Source organism: Pseudophryne corroboree, chromosome 8, assembly GCF_028390025.1.
Source record: "Pseudophryne corroboree isolate aPseCor3 chromosome 8, aPseCor3.hap2, whole genome shotgun sequence".
Lineage (NCBI taxonomy): Eukaryota > Metazoa > Chordata > Amphibia > Anura > Myobatrachidae > Pseudophryne > Pseudophryne corroboree.
In genome coordinates, this window is record NC_086451.1 from 376,139,059 (window position 1) to 376,166,376 (window position 27,318).

The window sequence follows — 27,318 nt, forward strand, 5'->3', positions numbered from 1 at the left end:
CACTGTTTGTCAATATATTAATGCCTAAGAAAGTATAGTAACATAAAGATTCAAGTAAAAAACATATTTGTTTTTTTCTTTGAGACAGCTGTTTTGGATAATCTTACACTCAGATGACAAACTTTAATCCAACAATAATTTCAATTATTAATTCTGAATAAAACTAATATTGTTTAGTATTCTACAATACCCCATTCAAGAAGTTTGAGAAACCTTAAACAAACTGAGAAATATATTTAATGGTTGATGTGCAATCTACAAAGTTTACTGAATAGTTTAAAGACCAAAGGGTTAGAGATTCTTCACTTTGAATCATGTTTGATCTGATTTCATTATTAAAATCCAAACATAAGATGTTATCTTTATCTAAAAATATATACACCTAGATGAAAACTTTGATCCAACAATAATTTTAGTTATTGATTCTGAAAGAAAATAATAATGTTTAGTATTCCACAATACCCAAGCCTAGAATTTTGAGAAACCTTAAATCAACTTAAAGATACATTGACTGCTGTGCAATCTACTAAGTTTGCTAAATAGTTTAAAGAACAAAGGTTTTGAGATATTTTACTTTGAGCTATTTTACTTTGAGCTGTGTTTGTTCTGATTTCATTATTATATTCCTTACAAAATATTTCATCTTAAGGAAAAAAATACAGTATAAACAAATAACATTGAATGCAATGACCACGAAGGGACTCGAACCCTCAATCTTCTGATCTGAAGACAGACGCATTATCCATTAGGCCACGTGGTCAATGTCTGTCCAAAGATTAACGCCTAAGAAAGTATAGTAATATAAAGATTCAAGTAAAAAACATATTTGTTTTGTTTCTTTGAGACAACTGTATTGGATAATCTTACACTCAGATGACAAACTTTAATCCAACAATAATTTCAATTATTAATTCTGAATAAAACTAATATTGTTTAGTATTCTACAATACCCCATTCAAGAAGTTTGAGAAACCTTAAACAAACTGAGAAATATATTTAATGGTTGATGTGCAATCTACAAAGTTTACTGAATAGTTTAAAGACCAAAGGGTTAGAGATTCTTCACTTTGAGTCATGTTTGATCTGATTTCATTATTATAATCCAAACATAAGATGTTATCTTTATGTAAAAATATATACACCTAGATGACAAACTTTGATCCAACAATAATTTTAGTTAGTGATTCTGAAAGAAAATAATAATGTTTAGTATTCCACAATAACCAAGCCTAGAATTTTGAGAAACCTTAAATCAACTTAAAGATACATTGACTGCTGTGCAATCTACAAAGTTTGCTAAATAGTTTAAAGAACAAAGGTTTTGAGATATTTTACTTTGAGCTGTGTTTGTTCTGATTTCATTATTATATTCCTTACAAAATATTTAATCTAAATGAAAAAAAATACAGTATAAACAAATAACATTGAATGCAATGACCACGAAGGGACTCAAACCCTCAATCTTCTGATCCGAAGTCAGACGCCTTATCCATTAGGCCACGTGGTCACTGTTTGTCAATATATTAATGCCTAAGAAAGTATAGTAACCTAAAGATTCAAGTAAAAAACATATTTGTTTTTTTCTTTGAGACAACTGTTTTGGATAATCTTACACTCAGATGACAAACTTTAATCCAACAATAATTTCAATTATTAATTCTTAATAAAACTAATATTGTTTAGTATTCTACAATACCCCATTCAAGAAGTTTGAGAAACCTTAAACAAACTGATAAATATATTTAATGGTTGATGTGCAATCTACAAAGTTTACTGAATGGTTTAAAGACCAAAGAGTTAGAGATTCTTCACTTTGAATCATGTTTGATCTGATTTCATTATTAAAATCCAAACATAAGATGTTATCTTTATGTAAAAATATATACACCTAGATGACAAACTTTGATCCAACAATAATTTTAGTTATTGATTCTGAAAGAATATAATAATGTTTAGTATTCCACAATACCCAAGCCTAGAATTTTGAGAAATCTTAAATCAACTTAAAGATACATTGACTGCTGTGCAATCTACAAAGTTTGCTAAATAGTTTAAAGAACAAAGGTTTTCAGATATTTTACTTTGAGCTGTGTTTGTTCTGATTTCATTATTATATTCCTTACAAAATATTTAATCTTAATGAAAAAAATACAGTATAAACAAATAACATTAAATGCAATGACCACGAAGGGACTCGAACCCTCAATCTTTTGATCCGAAGTCAGATGCCTTATCCATTAGGCCACGTGGTCACCGTGTGTCCAAATAATAACACCTAAGAAAGTATAGTAATCTAAAGATTCAAGTAAAAAACATATTTGTTTTGTTTCTTTGAGACAACTGTTTTGGATAATCTTACACTCAGATGACAAACTTTGATCCAACAATAATTTTAGTTATTGATTCTGAAAGCAAATAATAATGTTTAGTATTCCACAATACCCAAGCCTAGAATTTTGAGAAACCTTAAATCAACTTAAAGATACATTGACTGCTGTGCAATCTACAAAGTTTGCTAAATAGTTTAAAGAACAAAGGTTTTGAGATATTTTACTTTGAGCTGTGTTTGTTCTGATTTCATTATTATATTCCTTACAAAATATTTCATCTTAATGAAAAAAATACAGTATAAACAAATAACATTGAATGCAATGACCACGAAGGGACTCAAACCCTCAATATTCTGATCCGAAGTCAGATGCCTTATCCATTAGGCCACGTGGTCAATGTTTGTCCAACGATTAACGCCTAAGAAAGTATAGTAACAAAAAGATTCAAGTAAAAAACATATTTGTTTTGTTTCTTTGAGACAACTGTTTTGGATAATCTTACACTCAGATGACAAATTTTAATCCAACAATAATTTCAATTATTAATTCTGAATAAAACTAATATTGTTTAGAATTCTACAATACCCCATTCAAGATTTTTGAGAAACCTTAAACAAACTGAGAAATATATTTAATGGTTGATGTGCAATCTACAAAGTTTACTGAATAGTTTAAAGACCAAAGGGTTAGAGATTCTTCACTTTGAGTCATGTTTGATCTGATTTCATTATTATAATCCAAACATAAGATGTTATCTTTATGTAAAAATATATACACCTAGATGACAAACTTTGATCCAACAATAATTTTAGTTATTGATTCTGAAAGAAAATAATAATGTTTAGTATTCCACAATACCCAAGCCTAGAATTTTGAGAAACCTTAAATCAACTTAAAGATACATTGACTGCTGTGCAATCTACAAAGTTTGCTAAATAGTTTAAAGAACAAAGGTTTTGAGATATTTTACTTTGAGCTGTGTTTGTTCTGATTTCATTATTATATTCCTTACAAAATACTTCATCTTAATGAAAAAAATACAGTATAAACAAATAACATCGAATGCAATGACCACGAAGGGACTCAAACCCTCAGTCTTCTGATCCGAAGTCAGACGCCTTATCCATTAGGCCACATGGTCAATGTCTGTCCAAAGATTAACACCTAAGAAAGTATAGTAATATAAAGATTCAAGTAAAAACATATTTGTTTTGTTTCTTTGAGACAACTGTTTTGGATAATCTTACACTCAGATGACAAACTTTAATCCAACAATAATTTCAATTATTAATTCTGAATAAAACTAATATTGTTTAGTATTCTACAATACCCCATTCAATAAGTTTGAGAAACCTTAAACAAACTGAGAAATATATTTAATGGTTGATGTGCAATCTACAAAGTTAACTGAATAGTTTAAAGACCAAAGGGTTAGAGATTCTTCACTTTGAATCATGTTTGATCTGATTTCATTATTATAATCCAAATATAAAATGTTATCTTTATGTAAAAATATATACACCTAGATGACAAACTTTGATCCAACAATAATTTTAGTTATTGATTCTGAAAGAAAATAATAATGTTTAGTATTCCACAATACCCAAGCCTAGAATTTTGAGAAACCTTAAATCAACTTAAAGATACATTGACTGCTGTGCAATCTACAAAGTTTGCTAAATAGTTTAAAGAACAAAGGTTTTGAGATATTCTACTTTGAGCTGTGTTTGTTCTTCTTGAATGGGGTATTGTAGAATACTAAACAATATAAGTTTTATTTAGAATTAATAATTGAAATTATTGTTGGATTAAAGTTTGTCATCTGAGTGTAAGATTATCCAAAACAGTTGTCTCAAAGAAAAAAAACAAATGTTTTTTACTTGAATCTTTATGTTACTATACTTTCTTAGGCATTAATACATTGTCAAACAGTGACCACGTGGCCTAATGGATAAGGCGTCTGACTTCGGATCAGAAGATTGAGGGTTCGAGTCCCTTCGTGGTCATTGGATTCAATGTTATTTGTTTTGTTTCTTTGAGACAACTGTTTTGGATAATCTTACACTCAGATGACAAACTTTGATCCAACAATAATTTTAGTTATTGATTCTGAAAGCAAATAATAATGTTTAGTATTCCACAATACCCAAGCCTAGAATTTTGAGAAACCTTAAATCAACTTAAAGATACATTGACTGCTGTGCAATCTACAAAGTTTGCTAAATAGTTTAAAGAACAAAGGTTTTGAGATATTTTACTTTGAGCTGTGTTTGTTCTGATTTCATTATTATATTCCTTACAAAATATTTCATCTTAATGAAAAAAATACAGTATAAACAAATAACATTGAATGCAATGACCACGAAGGGACTCAAACCCTCAATATTCTGATCCGAAGTCAGATGCCTTATCCATTAGGCCACGTGGTCAATGTTTGTCCAACGATTAACGCCTAAGAAAGTATAGTAACAAAAAGATTCAAGTAAAAAACATATTTGTTTTGTTTCTTTGAGACAACTGTTTTGGATAATCTTACACTCAGATGACAAATTTTAATCCAACAATAATTTCAATTATTAATTCTGAATAAAACTAATATTGTTTAGAATTCTACAATACCCCATTCAAGATTTTTGAGAAACCTTAAACAAACTGAGAAATATATTTAATGGTTGATGTGCAATCTACAAAGTTTACTGAATAGTTTAAAGACCAAAGGGTTAGAGATTCTTCACTTTGAGTCATGTTTGATCTGATTTCATTATTATAATCCAAACATAAGATGTTATCTTTATGTAAAAATATATACACCTAGATGACAAACTTTGATCCAACAATAATTTTAGTTATTGATTCTGAAAGAAAATAATAATGTTTAGTATTCCACAATACCCAAGCCTAGAATTTTGAGAAACCTTAAATCAACTTAAAGATACATTGACTGCTGTGCAATCTACAAAGTTTGCTAAATAGTTTAAAGAACAAAGGTTTTGAGATATTTTACTTTGAGCTGTGTTTGTTCTGATTTCATTATTATATTCCTTACAAAATATTTAATCTAAATGAAAAAAATACAGTATAAACAAATAACATTGAATGCAATGACCACGAAGGGACTCAAACCCTCAATCTTCTGATCCGAAGTCAGACGCCTTATCCATTAGGCCACGTGGTCACTGTTTGTCAATATATTAATGCCTAAGAAAGTATAGTAACCTAAAGATTCAAGTAAAAAACATATTTTTTTTTTCTTTGAGACAACTGTTTTGGATAATCTTACACTCAGATGACAAACTTTAATCCAACAATAATTTCAATTATTAATTCTTAATAAAACTAATATTGTTTAGTATTCTACAATACCCCATTCAAGAAGTTTGAGAAACCTTAAACAAACTGAGAAATATATTTAATGGTTGATGTGCAATCTACAAAGTTTACTGAATGGTTTAAAGACCAAAGAGTTAGAGATTCTTCACTTTGAATCATGTTTGATCTGATTTCATTATTAAAATCCAAACATAAGATGTTATCTTTATGTAAAAATATATACACCTAGATGACAAACTTTGATCCAACAATAATTTTAGTTATTGATTCTGAAAGAATATAATAATGTTTAGTATTCCACAATACCCAAGCCTAGAATTTTGAGAAATCTTAAATCAACTTAAAGATACATTGACTGCTGTGCAATCTACAAAGTTTGCTAAATAGTTTAAAGAACAAAGGTTTTCAGATATTTTACTTTGAGCTGTGTTTGTTCTGATTTCATTATTATATTCCTTACAAAATATTTAATCTTAATGAAAAAAATACAGTATAAACAAATAACATTAGATGCAATGACCACGAAGGGACTTGAACCCTCAATCTTCTGATCCGAAGTCAGATGCCTTATCCATTAGGCCACGTGGTCACCGTGTGTCCAAATAATAACACCTAAGAAAGTATAGTAATCTAAAGATTCAAGTAAAAAACATATTTGTTTTTTTCTTTGAGACAACTGTTTTGGATAATCTTACACTCAGATGACAAACTTTAATCCAACAATAATTTCAATTATTAATTCTGAATAAAACTAATATTGTTTAGTATTCTACAATACCCCATTCAAGAAGTTTGAGAAGCCTTAAACAAACTGAGAAATATATTTAATGGTTGATGTGCAATCTACAAAGTTTACTGAATAGTTTAAAGACCAAAAGGTTAGAGATTCTTCACTTTGAATCATGTTTGATCTGATTTCATTATTATAATCCAAACATAAAATGTTATCTTTATCTAAAAATATATACACTTAGATGTCAAACTTTGATCCAACAATAATTTTAGTTATTGATTCTGAAAGAAAATAATAATGTTTAGTATTCCACAATACCCAAGCCTAAAATTTTGAGAAACCTTAAATCAACTTAAAGATACATTGACTGCTGTGCAATCTACAAAGTTTGCTAGATAGTTTAAAGAACAAAGGTTTTGAGATATTTTACTTTGAGCTGTGTTTGTTCTGATTTCATTATTATATTCCTTACAAAATATTTCATCTTAATGAAAAAAATACAGTATAAACAAATAACATTGAATGCAATGACCACGAAGGGACTCGAACCATCAATCTTCTGATCCGAAGTCAGATGCCTTATCCATTATGCCACGTGGTCAATGTCTATCCAAAAATTAACGCCTAAGAAAGTATAGTAACATAAAGATACAAGTAAAAAACATATTTGTTTTGTTTCTTTGAGACAACTGTTTTGGATAATCTTACACTCAGATGACAAACTTTAATCCATCAATAATTTCAATTATTAATTCTGAATAAAACTAATATTGTTTAGAATTCTACAATACCCCATTCAAGAATTTTGAGAAACCTTAAACAAACTGAGAAATATATTTAATGGTTGATGTGCAATCTACAAAGTTTACTGAATAGTTTAAAGACCAAAGGGTTAGAGATTCTTCACTTTGAATCATGTTTGATCTGATTTCATTATTAAAATCCAAACATAAGATGTTATCTTTATATAAAAATATATACACCTAGATGACAAACTTTGATCCAACAATAATTTTAGTTATTGATTCTGAAAGAAAATAATAATGTTTAGTATTCCACAATACCCAAGCCTAAAATTTTGAGAAACCTTAAATCAACTTAAAGATACATTGACTGCTGTGCAATCTACAAAGTTTGCTAGATAGTTTAAAGAACAAAGGTTTTGAGATATTTTACTTTGAGCTGTGTTTGTTCTGATTTCATTATTATATTCCTTACAAAATATTTAATCTTAATGAAAAAAATACAGTATAAACAAATAACATTGAATCCAATGACCACGAAGGGACTCGAATCCTCAATCTTCTGATCCGAAGTCAGACACCTTATTCATTAGGCCAGGTGGTCACTGTTTGTCAATATATTAATGCCTAAGAAAGTATAGTAACATAAAGATTCAAGTAAAAAACATATTTGTTTTTTTCTTTGAGACAGCTGTTTTGGATAATCTTACACTCAGATGACAAACTTTAATCCAACAATAATTTCAATTATTAATTCTGAATAAAACTAATATTGTTTAGTATTCTACAATACCCCATTCAAGAAGTTTGAGAAACCTTAAACAAACTGAGAAATATATTTAATGGTTGATGTGCAATCTACAAAGTTTACTGAATAGTTTAAAGACCAAAGGGTTAGAGATTCTTCACTTTGAATCATGTTTGATCTGATTTCATTATTAAAATCCAAACATAAGATGTTATCTTTATCTAAAAATATATACACCTAGATGAAAACTTTGATCCAACAATATTTTTAGTTATTGATTCTGAAAGAAAATAATAATGTTTAGTATTCCACAATACCCAAGCCTAGAATTTTGAGAAACCTTAAATCAACTTAAAGATACATTGACTGCTGTGCAATCTACTAAGTTTGCTAAATAGTTTAAAGAACAAAGGTTTTGAGATATTTTACTTTGAGCTATTTTACTTTGAGCTGTGTTTGTTCTGATTTCATTATTATATTCCTTACAAAATATTTCATCTTAAGGAAAAAAATACAGTATAAACAAATAACATTGAATGCAATGACCACGAAGGGACTCGAACCCTCAATCTTCTGATCTGAAGACAGACGCATTATCCATTAGGCCACGTGGTCAATGTCTGTCCAAAGATTAACGCCTAAGAAAGTATAGTAATATAAAGATTCAAGTAAAAAACATATTTGTTTTGTTTCTTTGAGACAACTGTATTGGATAATCTTACACTCAGATGACAAACTTTAATCCAACAATAATTTCAATTATTAATTCTGAATAAAACTAATATTGTTTAGTATTCTACAATACCCCATTCAAGAAGTTTGAGAAACCTTAAACAAACTGAGAAATATATTTAATGGTTGATGTGCAATCTACAAAGTTTACTGAATAGTTTAAAGACCAAAGGGTTAGAGATTCTTCACTTTGAGTCATGTTTGATCTGATTTCATTATTATAATCCAAACATAAGATGTTATCTTTATGTAAAAATATATACACCTAGATGACAAACTTTGATCCAACAATAATTTTAGTTAGTGATTCTGAAAGAAAATAATAATGTTTAGTATTCCACAATAACCAAGCCTAGAATTTTGAGAAACCTTAAATCAACTTAAAGATACATTGACTGCTGTGCAATCTACAAAGTTTGCTAAATAGTTTAAAGAACAAAGGTTTTGAGATATTTTACTTTGAGCTGTGTTTGTTCTGATTTCATTATTATATTCCTTACAAAATATTTAATCTAAATGAAAAAAAATACAGTATAAACAAATAACATTGAATGCAATGACCACGAAGGGACTCAAACCCTCAATCTTCTGATCCGAAGTCAGACGCCTTATCCATTAGGCCACGTGGTCACTGTTTGTCAATATATTAATGCCTAAGAAAGTATAGTAACCTAAAGATTCAAGTAAAAAACATATTTGTTTTTTTCTTTGAGACAACTGTTTTGGATAATCTTACACTCAGATGACAAACTTTAATCCAACAATAATTTCAATTATTAATTCTTAATAAAACTAATATTGTTTAGTATTCTACAATACCCCATTCAAGAAGTTTGAGAAACCTTAAACAAACTGATAAATATATTTAATGGTTGATGTGCAATCTACAAAGTTTACTGAATGGTTTAAAGACCAAAGAGTTAGAGATTCTTCACTTAGAATCATGTTTGATCTGATTTCATTATTAAAATCCAAACATAAGATGTTATCTTTATGTAAAAATATATACACCTAGATGACAAACTTTGATCCAACAATAATTTTAGTTATTGATTCTGAAAGAATATAATAATGTTTAGTATTCCACAATACCCAAGCCTAGAATTTTGAGAAATCTTAAATCAACTTAAAGATACATTGACTGCTGTGCAATCTACAAAGTTTGCTAAATAGTTTAAAGAACAAAGGTTTTCAGATATTTTACTTTGAGCTGTGTTTGTTCTGATTTCATTATTATATTCCTTACAAAATATTTAATCTTAATGAAAAAAATACAGTATAAACAAATAACATTAAATGCAATGACCACGAAGGGACTCGAACCCTCAATCTTTTGATCCGAAGTCAGATGCCTTATCCATTAGGCCACGTGGTCACCGTGTGTCCAAATAATAACACCTAAGAAAGTATAGTAATCTAAAGATTCAAGTAAAAAACATATTTGTTTTGTTTCTTTGAGACAACTGTTTTGGATAATCTTACACTCAGATGACAAACTTTAATCCAACAATAATTTCAATTATTAATTCTGAATAAAACTAATATTGTTTAGTATGCTACAATACCCCATTCAAGAAGTTTGAGAAACCTTAAACAAACTGAGAAATATATTTAATGGTTGATGTGCAATCTACAAAGTTTACTGAATAGTTTAAAGACCAAAGGGTTAGAGATTCTTCACTTTGAATCATGTTTGATCTGATTTCATTATTAAAATCCAAACATAAGATGTTATCTTTATATAAAAATATATACACCTAGATGACAAACTTTGATCCCACAATAATTTTAGTTATTGATTCTGAAAGAAAATAATAATGTTTAGTATTCCACAATACCCAAGCCTAGAATTTTGAGAAACCTTAAATCAACTTAAAGATACATTGACTGCTGTGCAATCTACAAAGTTTGCTAAATAGTTTAAAGAACAAAGGTTTTGAGATATTTTACTTTGAGCTGTGTTTGTTCTGATTTCATTATTATATTCCTTACAAAATATTTCATCTTAATGAAAAAAAATACAGTATAAACAAATAACATTGAATCCAATGGCCACGAAGGGACTCGAATCCTCAATCTTCAGATCTGTAGTTAGACGCCTAATCCATTAGGCCAGGTGGTCACTGTTTGTCAATATATTAATGCCTAAAAAAGTATAGTAACATAAAGATTCTAGTAAAAAACATATTTGTTTTGTTTCTTTGAGACAACTGTTTTGGATAATCTTACACTCAGATGACAAACTTTAATCCAACAATAATTTCAATTATTAATTCTGAATAAAACTAATATTGTTTAGTATTCTACAATACCCCATTCAAGAAGTTTGAGAAACCTTAAACAAACTGAGAAATATATTTAATGGTTGATGCGCAATCTACAAAGTTTACTGAATAGTTTAAAGACCAAAAGGTTAGAGATTCTTCACTTTGAATCATGTTTGATCTGATTTCATTATTATAATCCAAACATAAAATGTTATCTTTATCTAAAAATATATACACTTAGATGTCAAACTTTGATCCAACAATAATTTTAGTTATTGATTCTGAAAGAAAATAATAATGTTTACTATTCCACAATACCCAAGCCTAAAATTTTGAGAAACCTTAAATCAACTTAAAGATACATTGACTGCTGTGCAATCTACAAAGTTTGCTAGATAGTTTAAAGAACAAAGGTTTTGAGATATTTTACTTTGAGCTGTGTTTGTTCTGATTTCATTATTATATTCCTTACAAAATATTTCATCTTAATGAAAAAAATACAGTATAAACAAATAACATTGAATGCAATGACCACGAAGGGACTCGAACCATCAATCTTTTGATCCGAAGTCAGATGCCTTATCCATTATGCCACGTGGTCAATGTCTATCCAAAAATTAACGCCTAAGAAAGTATAGTAACATAAAGATACAAGTAAAAAACATATTTGTTTTGTTTCTTTGAGACAACTGTTTTGGATAATCTTACACTCAGATGACAAACTTTAATCCATCAATAATTTCAATTATTAATTCTGAATAAAACTAATATTGTTTAGAATTCTACAATACCCCATTCAAGAATTTTGAGAAACCTTAAACAAACTGAGAAATATATTTAATGGTTGATGTGCAATCTACAAAGTTTACTGAATAGTTTAAAGACCAAAGGGTTAGAGATTCTTCACTTTGAATCATGTTTGATCTGATTTCATTATTAAAATCCAAACATAAGATGTTATCTTTATATAAAAATATATACACCTAGATGACAAACTTTGATCCAACAATAATTTTAGTTATTGATTCTGAAAGAAAATAATAATGTTTAGTATTCCACAATACCCAAGCCTAAAATTTTGAGAAACCTTAAATCAACTTAAAGATACATTGACTGCTGTGCAATCTACAAAGTTTGCTAGATAGTTTAAAGAACAAAAGGTTTTGAGATATTTTACTTTGAGCTGTGTTTGTTCTGATTTCATTATTATATTCCTTACAAAATATTTAATCTTAATGAAAAAAATACAGTATAAACAAATAACATTGAATCCAATGACCACGAAGGGACTCGAATCCTCAATCTTCTGATCCGAAGTCAGACACCTTATTCATTAGGCCAGGTGGTCACTGTTTGTCAATATATTAATGCCTAAGAAAGTATAGTAACATAAAGATTCAAGTAAAAAACATATTTGTTTTTTTCTTTGAGACAGCTGTTTTGGATAATCTTACACTCAGATGACAAACTTTAATCCAACAATAATTTCAATTATTAATTCTGAATAAAACTAATATTGTTTAGTATTCTACAATACCCCATTCAAGAAGTTTGAGAAACCTTAAACAAACTGAGAAATATATTTAATGGTTGATGTGCAATCTACAAAGTTTACTGAATAGTTTAAAGACCAAAGGGTTAGAGATTCTTCACTTTGAATCATGTTTGATCTGATTTCATTATTAAAATCCAAACATAAGATGTTATCTTTATCTAAAAATATATACACCTAGATGAAAACTTTGATCCAACAATAATTTTAGTTATTGATTCTGAAAGAAAATAATAATGTTTAGTATTCCACAATACCCAAGCCTAGAATTTTGAGAAACCTTAAATCAACTTAAAGATACATTGACTGCTGTGCAATCTACTAAATTTGCTAAATAGTTTAAAGAACAAAGGTTTTGAGATATTTTACTTTGAGCTATTTTACTTTGAGCTGTGTTTGTTCTGATTTCATTATTATATTCCTTACAAAATATTTAATCTTAAGGAAAAAAATACAGTATAAACAAATAACATTGAATGCAATGACCACGAAGGGACTCGAACCCTCAATCTTCTGATCTGAAGACAGACGCATTATCCATTAGGCCACGTGGTCAATGTCTGTCCAAAGATTAACGCCTAAGAAAGTATAGTAATATAAAGATTCAAGTAAAAAACATATTTGTTTTGTTTCTTTGAGACAACTGTATTGGATAATCTTACACTCAGATGACAAACTTTAATCCAACAATAATTTCAATTATTAATTCTGAATAAAACTAATATTGTTTAGTATTCTACAATACCCCATTCAAGAAGTTTGAGAAACCTTAATCAAACTGAGAAATCCATTTAATGGTTGATGTGCCTTCTACAAAGTTTACTGAATAGTTTAAAGACCAAAAGGTTAGAGATTCTTCACTTTGAATCATGTTTTATCTGATTTCATTATTATAATCCAAACATAAGATGTTATCTTTATCTAAAAATATATACACTTAGATGTCAAACTTTGATCCAACAATAATTTTAGTTATTGATTCTGAAAGAAAATAATAATGTTTAGTATTCCACAATACCCAAGCCTAGAATTTTGAGAAACCTTAAATCAACTTAAAGATACATTGACTGCTGTGCAATCTACAAAGTTTGCTAAATAGTTTAAAGAACAAAGGTTTTGAGATATTTTACTTTGAGCTGTGTTTGTTCTGATTTCATTATTATATTCCTTACAAAATATTTCATCTTAATGAAAAAAAGACAGTATAAACAAATAACATTGAATGCAATGACCACGAAGTGACTCGAACCCTCAATCTTCTGATCCGAAGTCAGACGCCTTATCCATTAGGCCACGTGGTCAATGTCTATCCAAAGATTAACGCCTAAAAAAGTATAGTAATATAAAGATTCAAGTAAAAAACATATTTGTTTTGTTTCTTTGAGACAACTGTATTGGATAATCTTACACTCAGATGACAAACTTTAATCCAACAATAATTTCAATTATTAATTCTGAATAAAACTAATATTGTTTAGTATTCTACAATACCCCATTCAAGAATTTTGAGAAACCTTAAACAAACTGAGAAATATATTTAATGGTTGATGTGCAATCTACAAAGTTTACTGAATAGTTTAAAGACCAAAGGGTTAGAGATTCTTCACTTTGAATCATGTTTGATCTGATTTCATTATTAAAATCCAAACATAAGATGTTATCTTTATATAAAAATATATACACCTAGATGACAAACTTTGATCCAACAATAATTTTAGTTATTGATTCTGAAAGAAAATAATAATGTTTAGTATTCCACAATATCCAAACGTAGAATTTTGAGAAACCTTAAATCAACTTAAAGATACATTGACTGCTGTGCAATCTTCAAAGTTTGCTAGATAGTTTAAAGAACAAAGGTTTTGAGATATTTTACTTTGAGCTGTGTTTGTTCTGATTTCATTATTATATTCCTTACAAAATATTTCATCTTAATGAAAAAAATACAGTATAAACAAATAACATTGAATCCAATGACCACGAAGGGACTCGAATCCTCAATCTTCTGATCCGAAGTCAGACGCCTTATTCATTAGGCAAGGTGGTCACTGTTTGTCAATATATTAATGCCTAAGAAAGTATAGTAACATAAAGATTCAAGTAAAAAACATATTTGTTTTTTTATTTGAGACAACTGTTTTGGATAATCTTACACTCAGATGACAAACTTTAATCCAACAATAATTTCAATTATTAATTCTGAATAAAACTAATATTGTTTAGTATTCTACAATACCCCATTCAAGAAGTTTGAGAAACCTTAAACAAACTGAGAAATATATTTAATGGTTGATGTGCAATCTACAAAGTTTACTGAATAGTTTAAAGACCAAAGGGTTAGAGATTCTTCACTTTGAATCATGTTTGATCTGATTTCATTATTAAAATCCAAACATAAGATGTTATCTTTATGTAAAAATATATACACCTAGATGACAAACTTTGATCCAACAATAATTTTAGTTATTGATTCTGAAAGAAAATAATAATGTTTAGTATTCCACAATACCCAAGCCTAGAATTTTGAGAAACCTTAAATCAACTTAAAGATACATTGACTGCTGTGCAATCTACAAAGTTTGCTAAATAGTTTAAAGAACAAAGGTTTTGAGATATTTTACTTTGAGCTATTTTACTTTGAGCTGTGTTTGTTCTGATTTCATTATTATATTCCTTTCAAAATATTTAATCTTAAGGAAAAAAATACAGTATAAACAAATAACATTGAATGCAATGACCACGAAGGGACTCGAACCCTCAATCTTCTGATCTGAAGACAGACGCATTATCCATTAGGCCACGTGGTCAATGTCTGTCCAAAGATTAACGCCTAAGAAAGTATAGTAATATAAAGATTCAAGTAAAAAACATATTTGTTTTGTTTCTTTGAGACAACTGTATTGGATAATCTTACACTCAGATGACAAACTTTAATCCAACAATAATTTCAATTATTAATTCTGAATAAAACTAATATTGTTTAGTATTCTACAATACCCCATTCAAGAAGTTTGAGAAACCTTAATCAAACTGAGAAATCCATTTAATGGTTGATGTGCCTTCTACAAAGTTTACTGAATAGTTTAAAGACCAAAAGGTTAGAGATTCTTCACTTTGAATCATGTTTTATCTGATTTCATTATTATAATCCAAACATAAGATGTTATCTTTATCTAAAAATATATACACTTAGATGTCAAACTTTGATCCAACAATAATTTTAGTTATTGATTCTGAAAGAAAATAATAATGTTTAGTATTCCACAATACCCAAGCCTAGAATTTTGAGAAACCTTAAATCAACTTAAAGATACATTGACTGCTGTGCAATCTACAAAGTTTGCTAAATAGTTTAAAGAACAAAGGTTTTGAGATATTTTACTTTGAGCTGTGTTTGTTCTGATTTCATTATTATATTCCTTACAAAATATTTCATCTTAATGAAAAAAAGACAGTATAAACAAATAACATTGAATGCAATGACCACGAAGTGACTCGAACCCTCAATCTTCTGATCCGAAGTCAGACGCCTTATCCATTAGGCCACGTGGTCAATGTCTGTCCAAAGATTAACGCCTAAAAAAGTATAGTAATATAAAGATTCAAGTAAAAAACATATTTGTTTTGTTTCTTTGAGACAACTGTATTGGATAATCTTACACTCAGATGACAAACTTTAATCCAACAATAATTTCAATTATTAATTCTGAATAAAACTAATATTGTTTAGTATTCTACAATACCCCATTCAAGAAGTTTGAGAAACCTTAAACAAACTGAGAAATATATTTAATGGTTGATGTGCAATCTACAAAGTTTACTGAATAGTTTAAATACCAAAGGGTTAGAGATTCTTCACTTTGAATCATGTTTGATCTGATTTCATTATTAAAATCCAAACATAAGATGTTATCTTTATCTATAAATATATACACCTAGATGAAAACTTTGATCGAACAATAATTTTAGTTATTGATTCTGAAAGAAAATAATAATGTTTAGTATTCCACAATACCCAAGCCTAGAATTTTGAGAAACCTTAAATCAACTTAAAGATACATTGACTGCTGTGCAATCTACAAAGTTTGCTAAATAGTTTAAAGAACAAAGGTTTTGAGATATTTTACTTTGAGCTGTGTTTGTTCTGATTTCATTATTATATTCCTTACAAAATATTTCATCTTAATGAAAAAAATACAGTATAAACAAATAACATTGTATGCAATGACCACGAAGGGACTCGAGCCCTCAATCTTCTGATCTGAAGACAGACGCATTATCCATTAGGCCACATGGTCAACGTCTGTCCAAAGATTAACGCCTAAGAAAGTATAGTAATATAAAGATTCAAGTAAAAAACATATTTGTTTTGTTTCTTTGAGACAACTGTATTGGATAATCTTACACTCAGATGACAAACTTTAATCCAACAATAATTTCAATTATTAATTCTGAATAAAACTAATATTGTTTAGAATTCTACAATACCCCATTCAAGAATTTTGAGAAACCTTAAACAAACTGAGAAATATATTTAATGGTTGATGTGCAATCTACAAAGTTTACTGAATAGTTTAAAGACCAAAGGGTTAGAGATTCTTCACTTTGAATCATGTTTGATCTGATTTCATTATTAAAATCCAAACATAAGATGTTATCTTTATATAAAAATATATACACCTAGATGACAAACTTTGATCCAACAATAATTTTAGTTATTGATTCTGAAAGAAAATAATAATGTTTAGTATTCCACAATACCCAAGCCTAGAATTTTGAGAAACCTTAAATCAACTTAAAGATACATTGACTGCTGTGCAATCTACAAAGTTTGCTAGATAGTTTAAAGAACAAAGGTTTTGAGATATTTTACTTTGAGCTGTGTTTGTTCTGATTTCATTATTATATTCCTTACAAAATATTTCATCTTAATGAAAAAAATACAGTATAAACAAATAACATTGAATCCAATGACCACGAAGGGACTCGAATCCTCAATCTTCTGATCCGAAGTCAGATGCCTTATTCATTAGGCAAGGTGGTCACTGTTTGTCAATATATTAATGCCTAAGAAAGTATAGTAACATAAAGATTCAAGTAAAAAACATATTTGTTTTTTTCTTTGAGACAACTGTTTTGGATAATCTTACACTCAGATGACAAACTTTAATCCAACAATAATTTCAATTATTAATTCTGAATAAAACTAATATTGTTTAGTATTCTACAATACCCCATTCAAGAAGTTTGAGAAACCTTAAACAAACTGAGAAATATATTTAATGGTTGATGTGCAATCTACAAAGTTTACTGACTAGTTTAAAGACCAAAGGGTTAGAGATTCTTCACTTTGAATCATGTTTGATCTGATTTCATTATTAAAATCCAAACATAAGATGTTATCTTTATGTAAAAATATATACACCTAGATGACAAACTTTGATCCAACAATAATTTTAGTTATTGATTCTGAAAGAAAATAATGTTTAGTATTCCACAATACCCAAGCCTAGAATTTTGAGAAACCTTAAATCAACTTAAAGATACATTGACTGCTGTGCAATCTACAAAGTTTGCTAAATAGTTTAAAGAACAAAGGTTTTGAGATATTTTACTTTGAGCTATTTTACTTTGAGCTGTGTTTGTTCTGATTTCACTATTATATTCCTTACAAAATATTTAATCTTAAGGAAAAAAATACAGTATAAACAAATAACATTGAATGCAATGACCACGAAGGGACTCGAACCCTCAATCTTCTGATCTGAAGACAGACGCATTATCCATTAGGCCACGTGGTCAATGTCTGTCCAAAGATTAACGCCTAAGAAAGTATAGTAATATAAAGATTCAAGTAAAAAACATATTTGTTTTGTTTCTTTGAGACAACTGTATTGGATAATCTTACACTCAGATGACAAACTTTAATCCAACAATAATTTCAATTATTAATTCTGAATAAAACTAATATTGTTTAGTATTCTACAATACCCCATTCAAGAAGTTTGAGAAACCTTAAACAAACTGAGAAATACATTTAATGTTTGATGTGCCTTCTACAAAGTTTACTGAATAGTTTAAAGACCAAAGGGTTAGAGATTCTTCACTTTGAATCATGTTTGATCTGATTTCATTATTAAAATCCAAACATAAGATGTTATCTTTATCTAAAAATATATACACCTAGATGACAAACTTTGATCCAACAATAATTTTAGTTATTGATTCTGAAAGAAAATAATAATGTTTAGTATTCCACAATACCCAAGCCTAGAATTTTGAGAAACCTTAAATCAACTTAAAGATACATTGACTGCTGTGCAATCTACAAAGTTTGCTTTATAGTTTAAAGAACAAAGGCTTTGAGATATTTAACTTTGAGCTGTGTTTGTTCTGATTTCATTATTATATTCCTTACAAAATATTTCATCTTAATGAAAAAAATACAGTATAAACAAATAACATTGAATCCAATGACCACGAAGGGACTCGAACCATCAATCTTCTGATCCGAAGTCAGACACCTTATCCATTAGGCCACATGGTCAATGTCTATCCAAAGATTAACGCCTAAGAAAGTATAGTAACATAAAGATACAAGTAAAAAACATATTTGTTTTGTTTCTTTGAGACAACTGTTTTGGATAATCTTACACTCAGATGACAAACTTTAATCCATCAATAATTTCAATTATTAATTCTGAATAAAACTAATATTGTTTAGAATTCTACAATACCCCATTCAAGAATTTTGAGAAACCTTAAACAAACTGAGAAATATATTTAATGGTTGATGTGCAATCTACAAAGTTTACTGAATAGTTTAAAGACCAAAGGGTTAGAGATTCTTCACTTTGAATCATGTTTGATCTGATTTCATTATTAAAATCCAAACATAAGATGTTATCTTTATCTAAAAATATATACACCTAGATGACAAACTTTGATCCAACAATAATTTTAGTTATTGATTCTGAAAGAAAATAATAATGTTTAGTATTCCACAATACCCAAGCCTAGAATTTTGAGAAACCTTAAATCAACTTAAAGATACATTGACTGCTGTGCAATCTACAAAGTTTGCTTTATAGTTTAAAGAACAAAGGTTTTGAGATATTTAACTTTGAGCTGTGTTTGTTCTGATTTCATTATTATATTCCTTACAAAATATTTCATCTTAATGAAAAAAATACAGTATAAACAAATAACATTGAATCCAATGACCACGAAGGGACTCGAACCATCAATCTTCTGATCCGAAGTCAGACACCTTATCAATTAGGCCACATGGTCAATGTCTATCCAAAGATTAACGCCTAAGAAAGTATAGTAACATAAAGATACAAGTAAAAAACATATTTGTTTTGTTTCTTTGAGACAACTGTTTTGGATAATCTTACACTCAGATGACAAACTTTAATCCATCAATAATTTCAATTATTAATTCTGAATAAAACTAATATTGTTTAGAATTCTACAATACCCCATTCAAGAATTTTGAGAAACCTTAAACAAACTGAGAAATATATTTAATGGTTGATGTGCAATCTACAAAGTTTACTGAATAGTTTAAAGACCAAAGGGTTAGAGATTCTTCACTTTGAATCATGTTTGATCTGATTTCATTATTAAAATCCAAACATAAGATGTTATCTTTATATAAAAATATATACACCTAGATGACAAACTTTGATCCAACAATAATTTTAGTTATTGATTCTGAAAGAAAATAATAATGTTTAGTATTCCACAATATCCAAACGTAGAATTTTGAGAAACCTTAAATCAACTTAAAGATACATTGACTGCTGTGCAATCTTCAAAGTTTGCTAGATAGTTTAAAGAACAAAGGTTTTGAGATATTTTACTTTGAGCTGTGTTTGTTCTGATTTCATTATTATATTCCTTACAAAATATTTCATCTTAATGAAAAAAATACAGTATAAACAAATAACATTGAATCCAATGACCACGAAGGGACTCGAATCCTCAATCTTCTGATCCGAAGTCAGACGCCTTATTCATTAGGCAAGGTGGTCACTGTTTGTCAATATATTAATGCCTAAGAAAGTATAGTAACATAAAGATTCAAGTAAAAAACATATTTGTTTTTTTATTTAAGACAACTGTTTTGGATAATCTTACACTCAGATGACAAACTTTAATCCAACAATAATTTCAATTATTAATTCTGAATAAAACTAATATTGTTTAGTATTCTACAATACCCCATTCAAGAAGTTTGAGAAACCTTAAACAAACTGAGAAATATATTTAATGGTTGATGTGCAATCTACAAAGTTTACTGAATAGTTTAAAGACCAAAGGGTTAGAGATTCTTCACTTTGAATCATGTTTGATCTGATTTCATTATTAAAATCCAAACATAAGATGTTATCTTTATGTAAAAATATATACACCTAGATGACAAACTTTGATCCAACAATAATTTTAGTTATTGATTCTGAAACAAAATAATAATGTTTAGTATTCCACAATACCCAAGCCTAGAATTTTGAGAAACCTTAAATCAACTTAAAGATACATTGACTGCTGTGCAATCTACAAAGTTTGCTTTATAGTTTAAAGAACAAAGGTTTTGAGATATTTAACTTTGAGCTGTGTTTGTTCTGATTTCATTATTATATTCCTTACAAAATATTTCATCTTAATGAAAAAAATACAGTATAAACAAATAACATTGAATCCAATGACCACGAAGGGACTCGAACCATCAATCTTCTGATCCGAAGTCAGACACCTTATCAATTAGGCCACATGGTCAATGTCTATCCAAAGATTAACGCCTAAGAAAGTATAGTAACATAAAGATACAAGTAAAAAACATATTTGTTTTGTTTCTTTGAGACAACTGTTTTGGATAATCTTACACTCAGATGACAAACTTTAATCCATCAATAATTTCAATTATTAATTCTGAATAAAACTAATATTGTTTAGAATTCTACAATACCCCATTCAAGAATTTTGAGAAACCTTAAACAAACTGAGAAATATATTTAATGGTTGATGTGCAATCTACAAAGTTTACTGAATAGTTTAAAGACCAAAGGGTTAGAGATTCTTCACTTTGAATCATGTTTGATCTGATTTCATTATTAAAATCCAAACATAAGATGTTATCTTTATATAAAAATATATACACCTAGATGACAAACTTTGATCCAACAATAATTTTAGTTATTGATTCTGAAAGAAAATAATAATGTTTAGTATTCCACAATATCCAAACGTAGAATTTTGAGAAACCTTAAATCAACTTAAAGATACATTGACTGCTGTGCAATCTTCAAAGTTTGCTAGATAGTTTAAAGAACAAAGGTTTTGAGATATTTTACTTTGAGCTGTGTTTGTTCTGATTTCATTATTATATTCCTTACAAAATATTTCATCTTAATGAAAAAAATACAGTATAAACAAATAACATTGAATCCAATGACCACGAAGGGACTCGAATCCTCAATCTTCTGATCCGAAGTCAGACGCCTTATTCATTAGGCAAGGTGGTCACTGTTTGTCAATATATTAATGCCTAAGAAAGTATAGTAACATAAAGATTCAAGTAAAAAACATATTTGTTTTTTTATTTGAGACAACTGTTTTGGATAATCTTACACTCAGATGACAAACTTTAATCCAACAATAATTTCAATTATTAATTCTGAATAAAACTAATATTGTTTAGTATTCTACAATACCCCATTCAAGAAGTTTGAGAAACCTTAAACAAACTGAGAAATATATTTAATGGTTGATGTGCAATCTACAAAGTTTACTGAATAGTTTAAAGACCAAAGGGTTAGAGATTCTTCACTTTGAATCATGTTTGATCTGATTTCATTATTAAAATCCAAACATAAGATGTTATCTTTATGTAAAAATATATACACCTAGATGACAAACTTTGATCCAACAATAATTTTAGTTATTGATTCTGAAAGAAAATAATAATGTTTAGTATTCCACAATACCCAAGCCTAGAATTTTGAGAAACCTTAAATCAACTTAAAGATACATTGACTGCTGTGCAATCTACAAAGTTTGCTTTATAGTTTAAAGAACAAAGGCTTTGAGATATTTAACTTTGAGCTGTGTTTGTTCTGATTTCATTATTATATTCCTTACAAAATATTTCATCTTAATGAAAAAAATACAGTATAAACAAATAACATTGAATCCAATGACCACGAAGGGACTCGAACCATCAATCTTCTGATCCGAAGTCAGACACCTTATCCATTAGGCCACATGGTCAATGTCTATCCAAAGATTAACGCCTAAGAAAGTATAGTAACATAAAGATACAAGTAAAAAACATATTTGTTTTGTTTCTTTGAGACAACTGTTTTGGATAATCTTACACTCAGATGACAAACTTTAATCCATCAATAATTTCAATTATTAATTCTGAATAAAACTAATATTGTTTAGAATTCTACAATACCCCATTCAAGAATTTTGAGAAACCTTAAACAAACTGAGAAATATATTTAATGGTTGATGTGCAATCTACAAAGTTTACTGAATAGTTTAAAGACCAAAGGGTTAGAGATTCTTCACTTTGAATCATGTTTGATCTGATTTCATTATTAAAATCCAAACATAAGATGTTATCTTTATCTAAAAATATATACACCTAGATGACAAACTTTGATCCAACAATAATTTTAGTTATTGATTCTGAAAGAAAATAATAATGTTTAGTATTCCACAATACCCAAGCCTAGAATTTTGAGAAACCTTAAATCAACTTAAAGATACATTGACTGCTGTGCAATCTACAAAGTTTGCTTTATAGTTTAAAGAACAAAGGTTTTGAGATATTTAACTTTGAGCTGTGTTTGTTCTGATTTCATTATTATATTCCTTACAAAATATTTCATCTTAATGAAAAAAATACAGTATAAACAAATAACATTGAATCCAATGACCACGAAGGGACTCGAACCATCAATCTTCTGATCCGAAGTCAGACACCTTATCAATTAGGCCACATGGTCAATGTCTATCCAAAGATTAACGCCTAAGAAAGTATAGTAACATAAAGATACAAGTAAAAAACATATTTGTTTTGTTTCTTTGAGACAACTGTTTTGGATAATCTTACACTCAGATGACAAACTTTAATCCATCAATAATTTCAATTATTAATTCTGAATAAAACTAATATTGTTTAGTATTCTACAATACCCCATTCAAGAAGTTTGAGAAACCTTAAACAAACTGAGAAATATATTTAATGGTTGATGTGCAATCTACAAAGTTTACTGAATAGTTTAAAGACCAAAGGGTTAGAGATTCTTCACTTTGAATCATGTTTGATCTGATTTCATTATTAAAATCCAAACATAAGATGTTATCTTTATGTAAAAATATATACACCTAGATGACAAACTTTGATCCAACAATAATTTTAGTTATTGATTCTGAAACAAAATAATAATGTTTAGTATTCCACAATACCCAAGCCTAGAATTTTGAGAAACCTTAAATCAACTTAAAGATACATTGACTGCTGTGCAATCTACAAAGTTTGCTAAATAGTTTAAAGAACAAAGGTTTTGAGATATTTTACTTTGAGCTATTTTACTTTGAGCTGTGTTTGTTCTGATTTCACTATTATATTCCTTACAAAATATTTAATCTTAAGGAAAAAAATACAGTATAAACAAATAACATTGAATGCAATGACCACGAAGGGACTCGAACCCTCAATCTTCTGATCTGAAGACAGACGCATTATCCATTAGGCCACGTGGTCAATGTCTGTCCAAAGATTAACGCCTAAGAAAGTATAGTAATATAAAGATTCAAGTAAAAAACATATTTGTTTTGTTTCTTTGAGACAACTGTATTGGATAATCTTACACTCAGATGACAAACTTTAATCCAACAATAATTTCAATTATTAATTCTGAATAAAACTAATATTGTTTAGTATTCTACAATACCCCATTCAAGAAGTTTGAGAAACCTTAAACAAACTGAGAAATACATTTAATGTTTGATGTGCCTTCTACAAAGTTTACTGAATAGTTTAAAGACCAAAAGGTTAGAGATTCTTCACTTTGAATCATGTTTTATCTGATTTCATTATTATAATCCAAACATAAGATGTTATCTTTATCTAAAAACATATACACTTAGATGTCAAACTTTGATCCAACAATAATTTTAGTTATTGATTCTGAAAGAAAATAATAATGTTTAGTATTCCACAATACCCAAGCCTAGAATTTTGAGAAACCTTAAATCAACTTAAAGATACATTGACTGCTGTGCAATCTACAAAGTTTGCTTTATAGTTTAAAGAACAAAGGTTTTGAGATATTTAACTTTGAGCTGTGTTTGTTCTGATTTCATTATTATATTCCTTACAAAATATTTCATCTTAATGAAAAAAATACAGTATAAACAAATAACATTGAATCCAATGACCACGAAGGGACTCGAACCATCAATCTTCTGATCCGAAGTCAGACACCTTATCCATTAGGCCACATGGTCAATGTCTATCCAAAGATTAACGCCTAAGAAAGTATAGTAACATAAAGATACAAGTAAAAAACATATTTGTTTTGTTTCTTTGAGACAACTGTTTTGGATAATCTTACACTCAGATGACAAACTTTAATCCATCAATAATTTCAATTATTAATTCTGAATAAAACTAATATTGTTTAGAATTCTACAATACCCCATTCAAGAATTTTGAGAAACCTTAAACAAACTGAGAAATATATTTAATGGTTGATGTGCAATCTACAAAGTTTACTGAATAGTTTAAAGACCAAAGGGTTAGAGATTCTTCACTTTGAATCATGTTTGATCTGATTTCATTATTAAAATCCAAACATAAGATGTTATCTTTATATAAAAATATATACACCTAGATGACAAACTTTGATCCAACAATAATTTTAGTTATTGATTCTGAAAGAAAATAATAATGTTTAGTATTCCACAATATCCAAACGTAGAATTTTGAGAAACCTTAAATCAACTTAAAGATACATTGACTGCTGTGCAATCTACAAAGTTTGCTAGATAGTTTAAAGAACAAAGGTTTTGAGATATTTTACTTTGAGCTGTGTTTGTTCTGATTTTATTATTATATTCCTTACAAAATATTTCATCTTAATGAAAAAAATACAGTATAAACAAATAACATTGAATCCAATGACCACGAAGGGACTCGAATCCTCAATCTTCTGATCCGAAGTCAGATGCCTTATTCATTAGGCAAGGTGGTCACTGTTTGTCAATATATTAATGCCTAAGAAAGTATAGTAACATAAAGATTCAAGTAAAAAACATATTTGTTTTTTTCTTTGAGACAACTGTTTTGGATAATCTTACACTCAGATGACAAACTTTAATCCAACAATAATTTCAATTATTAATTCTGAATAAAACTAATATTGTTTAGTATTCTACAATACCCCATTCAAGAAGTTTGAGAAACCTTAAACAAACTGAGAAATATATTTAATGGTTGATGTGCAATCTACAAAGTTTACTGACTAGTTTAAAGACCAAAGGGTTAGAGATTCTTCACTTTGAATCATGTTTGATCTGATTTCATTATTAAAATCCAAACATAAGATGTTATCTTTATGTAAAAATATATACACCTAGATGACAAACTTTGATCCAACAATAATTTTAGTTATTGATTCTGAAAGAAAATAATAATGTTTAGTATTCCACAATACCCAAGCCTAGAATTTTGAGAAACCTTAAATCAACTTAAAGATACATTGACTGCTGTGCAATCTACAAAGTTTGCTAAATAGTTTAAAGAACAAAGGTTTTGAGATATTTTACTTTGAGCTATTTTACTTTGAGCTGTGTTTGTTCTGATTTCATTATTATATTCCTTACAAAATATTTCATCTTAAGGAAAAAAATACAGTATAAACAAATAACATTGAATGCAATGACCACGAAGGAACTCGAACCATCAATCTTCTGAGCCGAAGTCAGACGCCTTATCCATTAGGCAACCTGGTCAATGTCTGTCCAAACATTAACGCCTAAGAAAGTATAGTAACATAAAGATACAAATAAAAAACATATTTGTTTTGTTTCTTTGAGACAACTGTTTTGGATAATCTTACACTCAGATGACAAACTTTAATCCAACAATAATTTCAATTATTAATTCTGAATAAACTAATATTGTTTAGTATTTTACAATACCCCATTCAAGAAGTTTGAGAAACCTTAAACAAACTGAGAAATATATTTAATGGTTGATGTGCAATCTACAAAGTTTACTGAATAGTTTAAAGACCAAAGGGTTAGAGATTCTTCACTTTGAATCATGTTTGATCTGATTTCATTATTAAAATCCAAACATAAGATGTTATCTTTATCTAAAAATATATACACCTAGATGACAAACTTTGATCCAACAATAATTTTAGTTATTGATTCTGAAAGAAAATAATAATGTTTAGTATTCCACAATACCCAAGCCTAGAATTTTGAGAAACCTTAAATCAACTTAAAGATACATTGACTGCTGTGCAATCTACAAAGTTTGCTTTATAGTTTAAAGAACAAAGGTTTTGAGATATTTAACTTTGAACTGTGTTTGTTCTGATTTCATTATTATATTCCTTACAAAATATTTCATCTTAATGAAAAAAATACAGTATAAACAAATAACATTGAATCCAATGACCACGAAGGGACTCGAACCATCAATCTTCTGATCCGAAGTCAGACACCTTATCAATTAGGCCACATGGTCAATGTCTATCCAAAGATTAACGCCTAAGAAAGTATAGTAACATAAAGATACAAGTAAAAAACATATTTGTTTTGTTTCTTTGAGACAACTGTTTTGGATAATCT

At 28.3% G+C, this 27,318-nt stretch overlaps 15 non-coding genes across 15 annotated transcripts; 1 reads left to right on the forward strand and 14 right to left on the reverse strand.

The window, feature by feature from the left end:
• Nucleotides 1–1,434: 1,434 nt before the first annotated feature.
• TRNAR-UCG (transfer RNA arginine (anticodon UCG)) lies at nt 1,435–1,507 on the reverse strand. Its single transcript has one exon. It is a non-coding gene; the product is annotated as a tRNA-Arg (tRNA).
• Nucleotides 1,508–2,179: 672 nt separating this feature from the next.
• TRNAR-UCG (transfer RNA arginine (anticodon UCG)) lies at nt 2,180–2,252 on the reverse strand. The gene has a single exon. It is a non-coding gene; the product is annotated as a tRNA-Arg (tRNA).
• A 400-nt stretch (nt 2,253–2,652) lies between these two features.
• On the reverse strand, nt 2,653–2,725 carry TRNAR-UCG (transfer RNA arginine (anticodon UCG)). The gene has a single exon. It is a non-coding gene; the product is annotated as a tRNA-Arg (tRNA).
• A 673-nt stretch (nt 2,726–3,398) lies between these two features.
• TRNAR-UCG (transfer RNA arginine (anticodon UCG)) lies at nt 3,399–3,471 on the reverse strand. The gene has a single exon. It is a non-coding gene; the product is annotated as a tRNA-Arg (tRNA).
• Nucleotides 3,472–4,263: 792 nt separating this feature from the next.
• Nucleotides 4,264–4,336, forward strand: TRNAR-UCG (transfer RNA arginine (anticodon UCG)). The gene has a single exon. It is a non-coding gene; the product is annotated as a tRNA-Arg (tRNA).
• Nucleotides 4,337–4,686: 350 nt separating this feature from the next.
• TRNAR-UCG (transfer RNA arginine (anticodon UCG)) lies at nt 4,687–4,759 on the reverse strand. Its single transcript has one exon. It is a non-coding gene; the product is annotated as a tRNA-Arg (tRNA).
• Nucleotides 4,760–5,432: 673 nt separating this feature from the next.
• TRNAR-UCG (transfer RNA arginine (anticodon UCG)) lies at nt 5,433–5,505 on the reverse strand. The gene has a single exon. It is a non-coding gene; the product is annotated as a tRNA-Arg (tRNA).
• A 671-nt stretch (nt 5,506–6,176) lies between these two features.
• Nucleotides 6,177–6,249, reverse strand: TRNAR-UCG (transfer RNA arginine (anticodon UCG)). The gene has a single exon. It is a non-coding gene; the product is annotated as a tRNA-Arg (tRNA).
• Nucleotides 6,250–9,173: 2,924 nt separating this feature from the next.
• TRNAR-UCG (transfer RNA arginine (anticodon UCG)) lies at nt 9,174–9,246 on the reverse strand. Its single transcript has one exon. It is a non-coding gene; the product is annotated as a tRNA-Arg (tRNA).
• Nucleotides 9,247–9,918: 672 nt separating this feature from the next.
• Nucleotides 9,919–9,991, reverse strand: TRNAR-UCG (transfer RNA arginine (anticodon UCG)). The gene has a single exon. It is a non-coding gene; the product is annotated as a tRNA-Arg (tRNA).
• A 3,672-nt stretch (nt 9,992–13,663) lies between these two features.
• On the reverse strand, nt 13,664–13,736 carry TRNAR-UCG (transfer RNA arginine (anticodon UCG)). The gene has a single exon. It is a non-coding gene; the product is annotated as a tRNA-Arg (tRNA).
• A 2,179-nt stretch (nt 13,737–15,915) lies between these two features.
• On the reverse strand, nt 15,916–15,988 carry TRNAR-UCG (transfer RNA arginine (anticodon UCG)). Its single transcript has one exon. It is a non-coding gene; the product is annotated as a tRNA-Arg (tRNA).
• Nucleotides 15,989–18,909: 2,921 nt separating this feature from the next.
• Nucleotides 18,910–18,982, reverse strand: TRNAR-UCG (transfer RNA arginine (anticodon UCG)). Its single transcript has one exon. It is a non-coding gene; the product is annotated as a tRNA-Arg (tRNA).
• A 3,655-nt stretch (nt 18,983–22,637) lies between these two features.
• Nucleotides 22,638–22,710, reverse strand: TRNAR-UCG (transfer RNA arginine (anticodon UCG)). Its single transcript has one exon. It is a non-coding gene; the product is annotated as a tRNA-Arg (tRNA).
• A 2,180-nt stretch (nt 22,711–24,890) lies between these two features.
• TRNAR-UCG (transfer RNA arginine (anticodon UCG)) lies at nt 24,891–24,963 on the reverse strand. Its single transcript has one exon. It is a non-coding gene; the product is annotated as a tRNA-Arg (tRNA).
• Nucleotides 24,964–27,318: the final 2,355 nt, after the last annotated feature.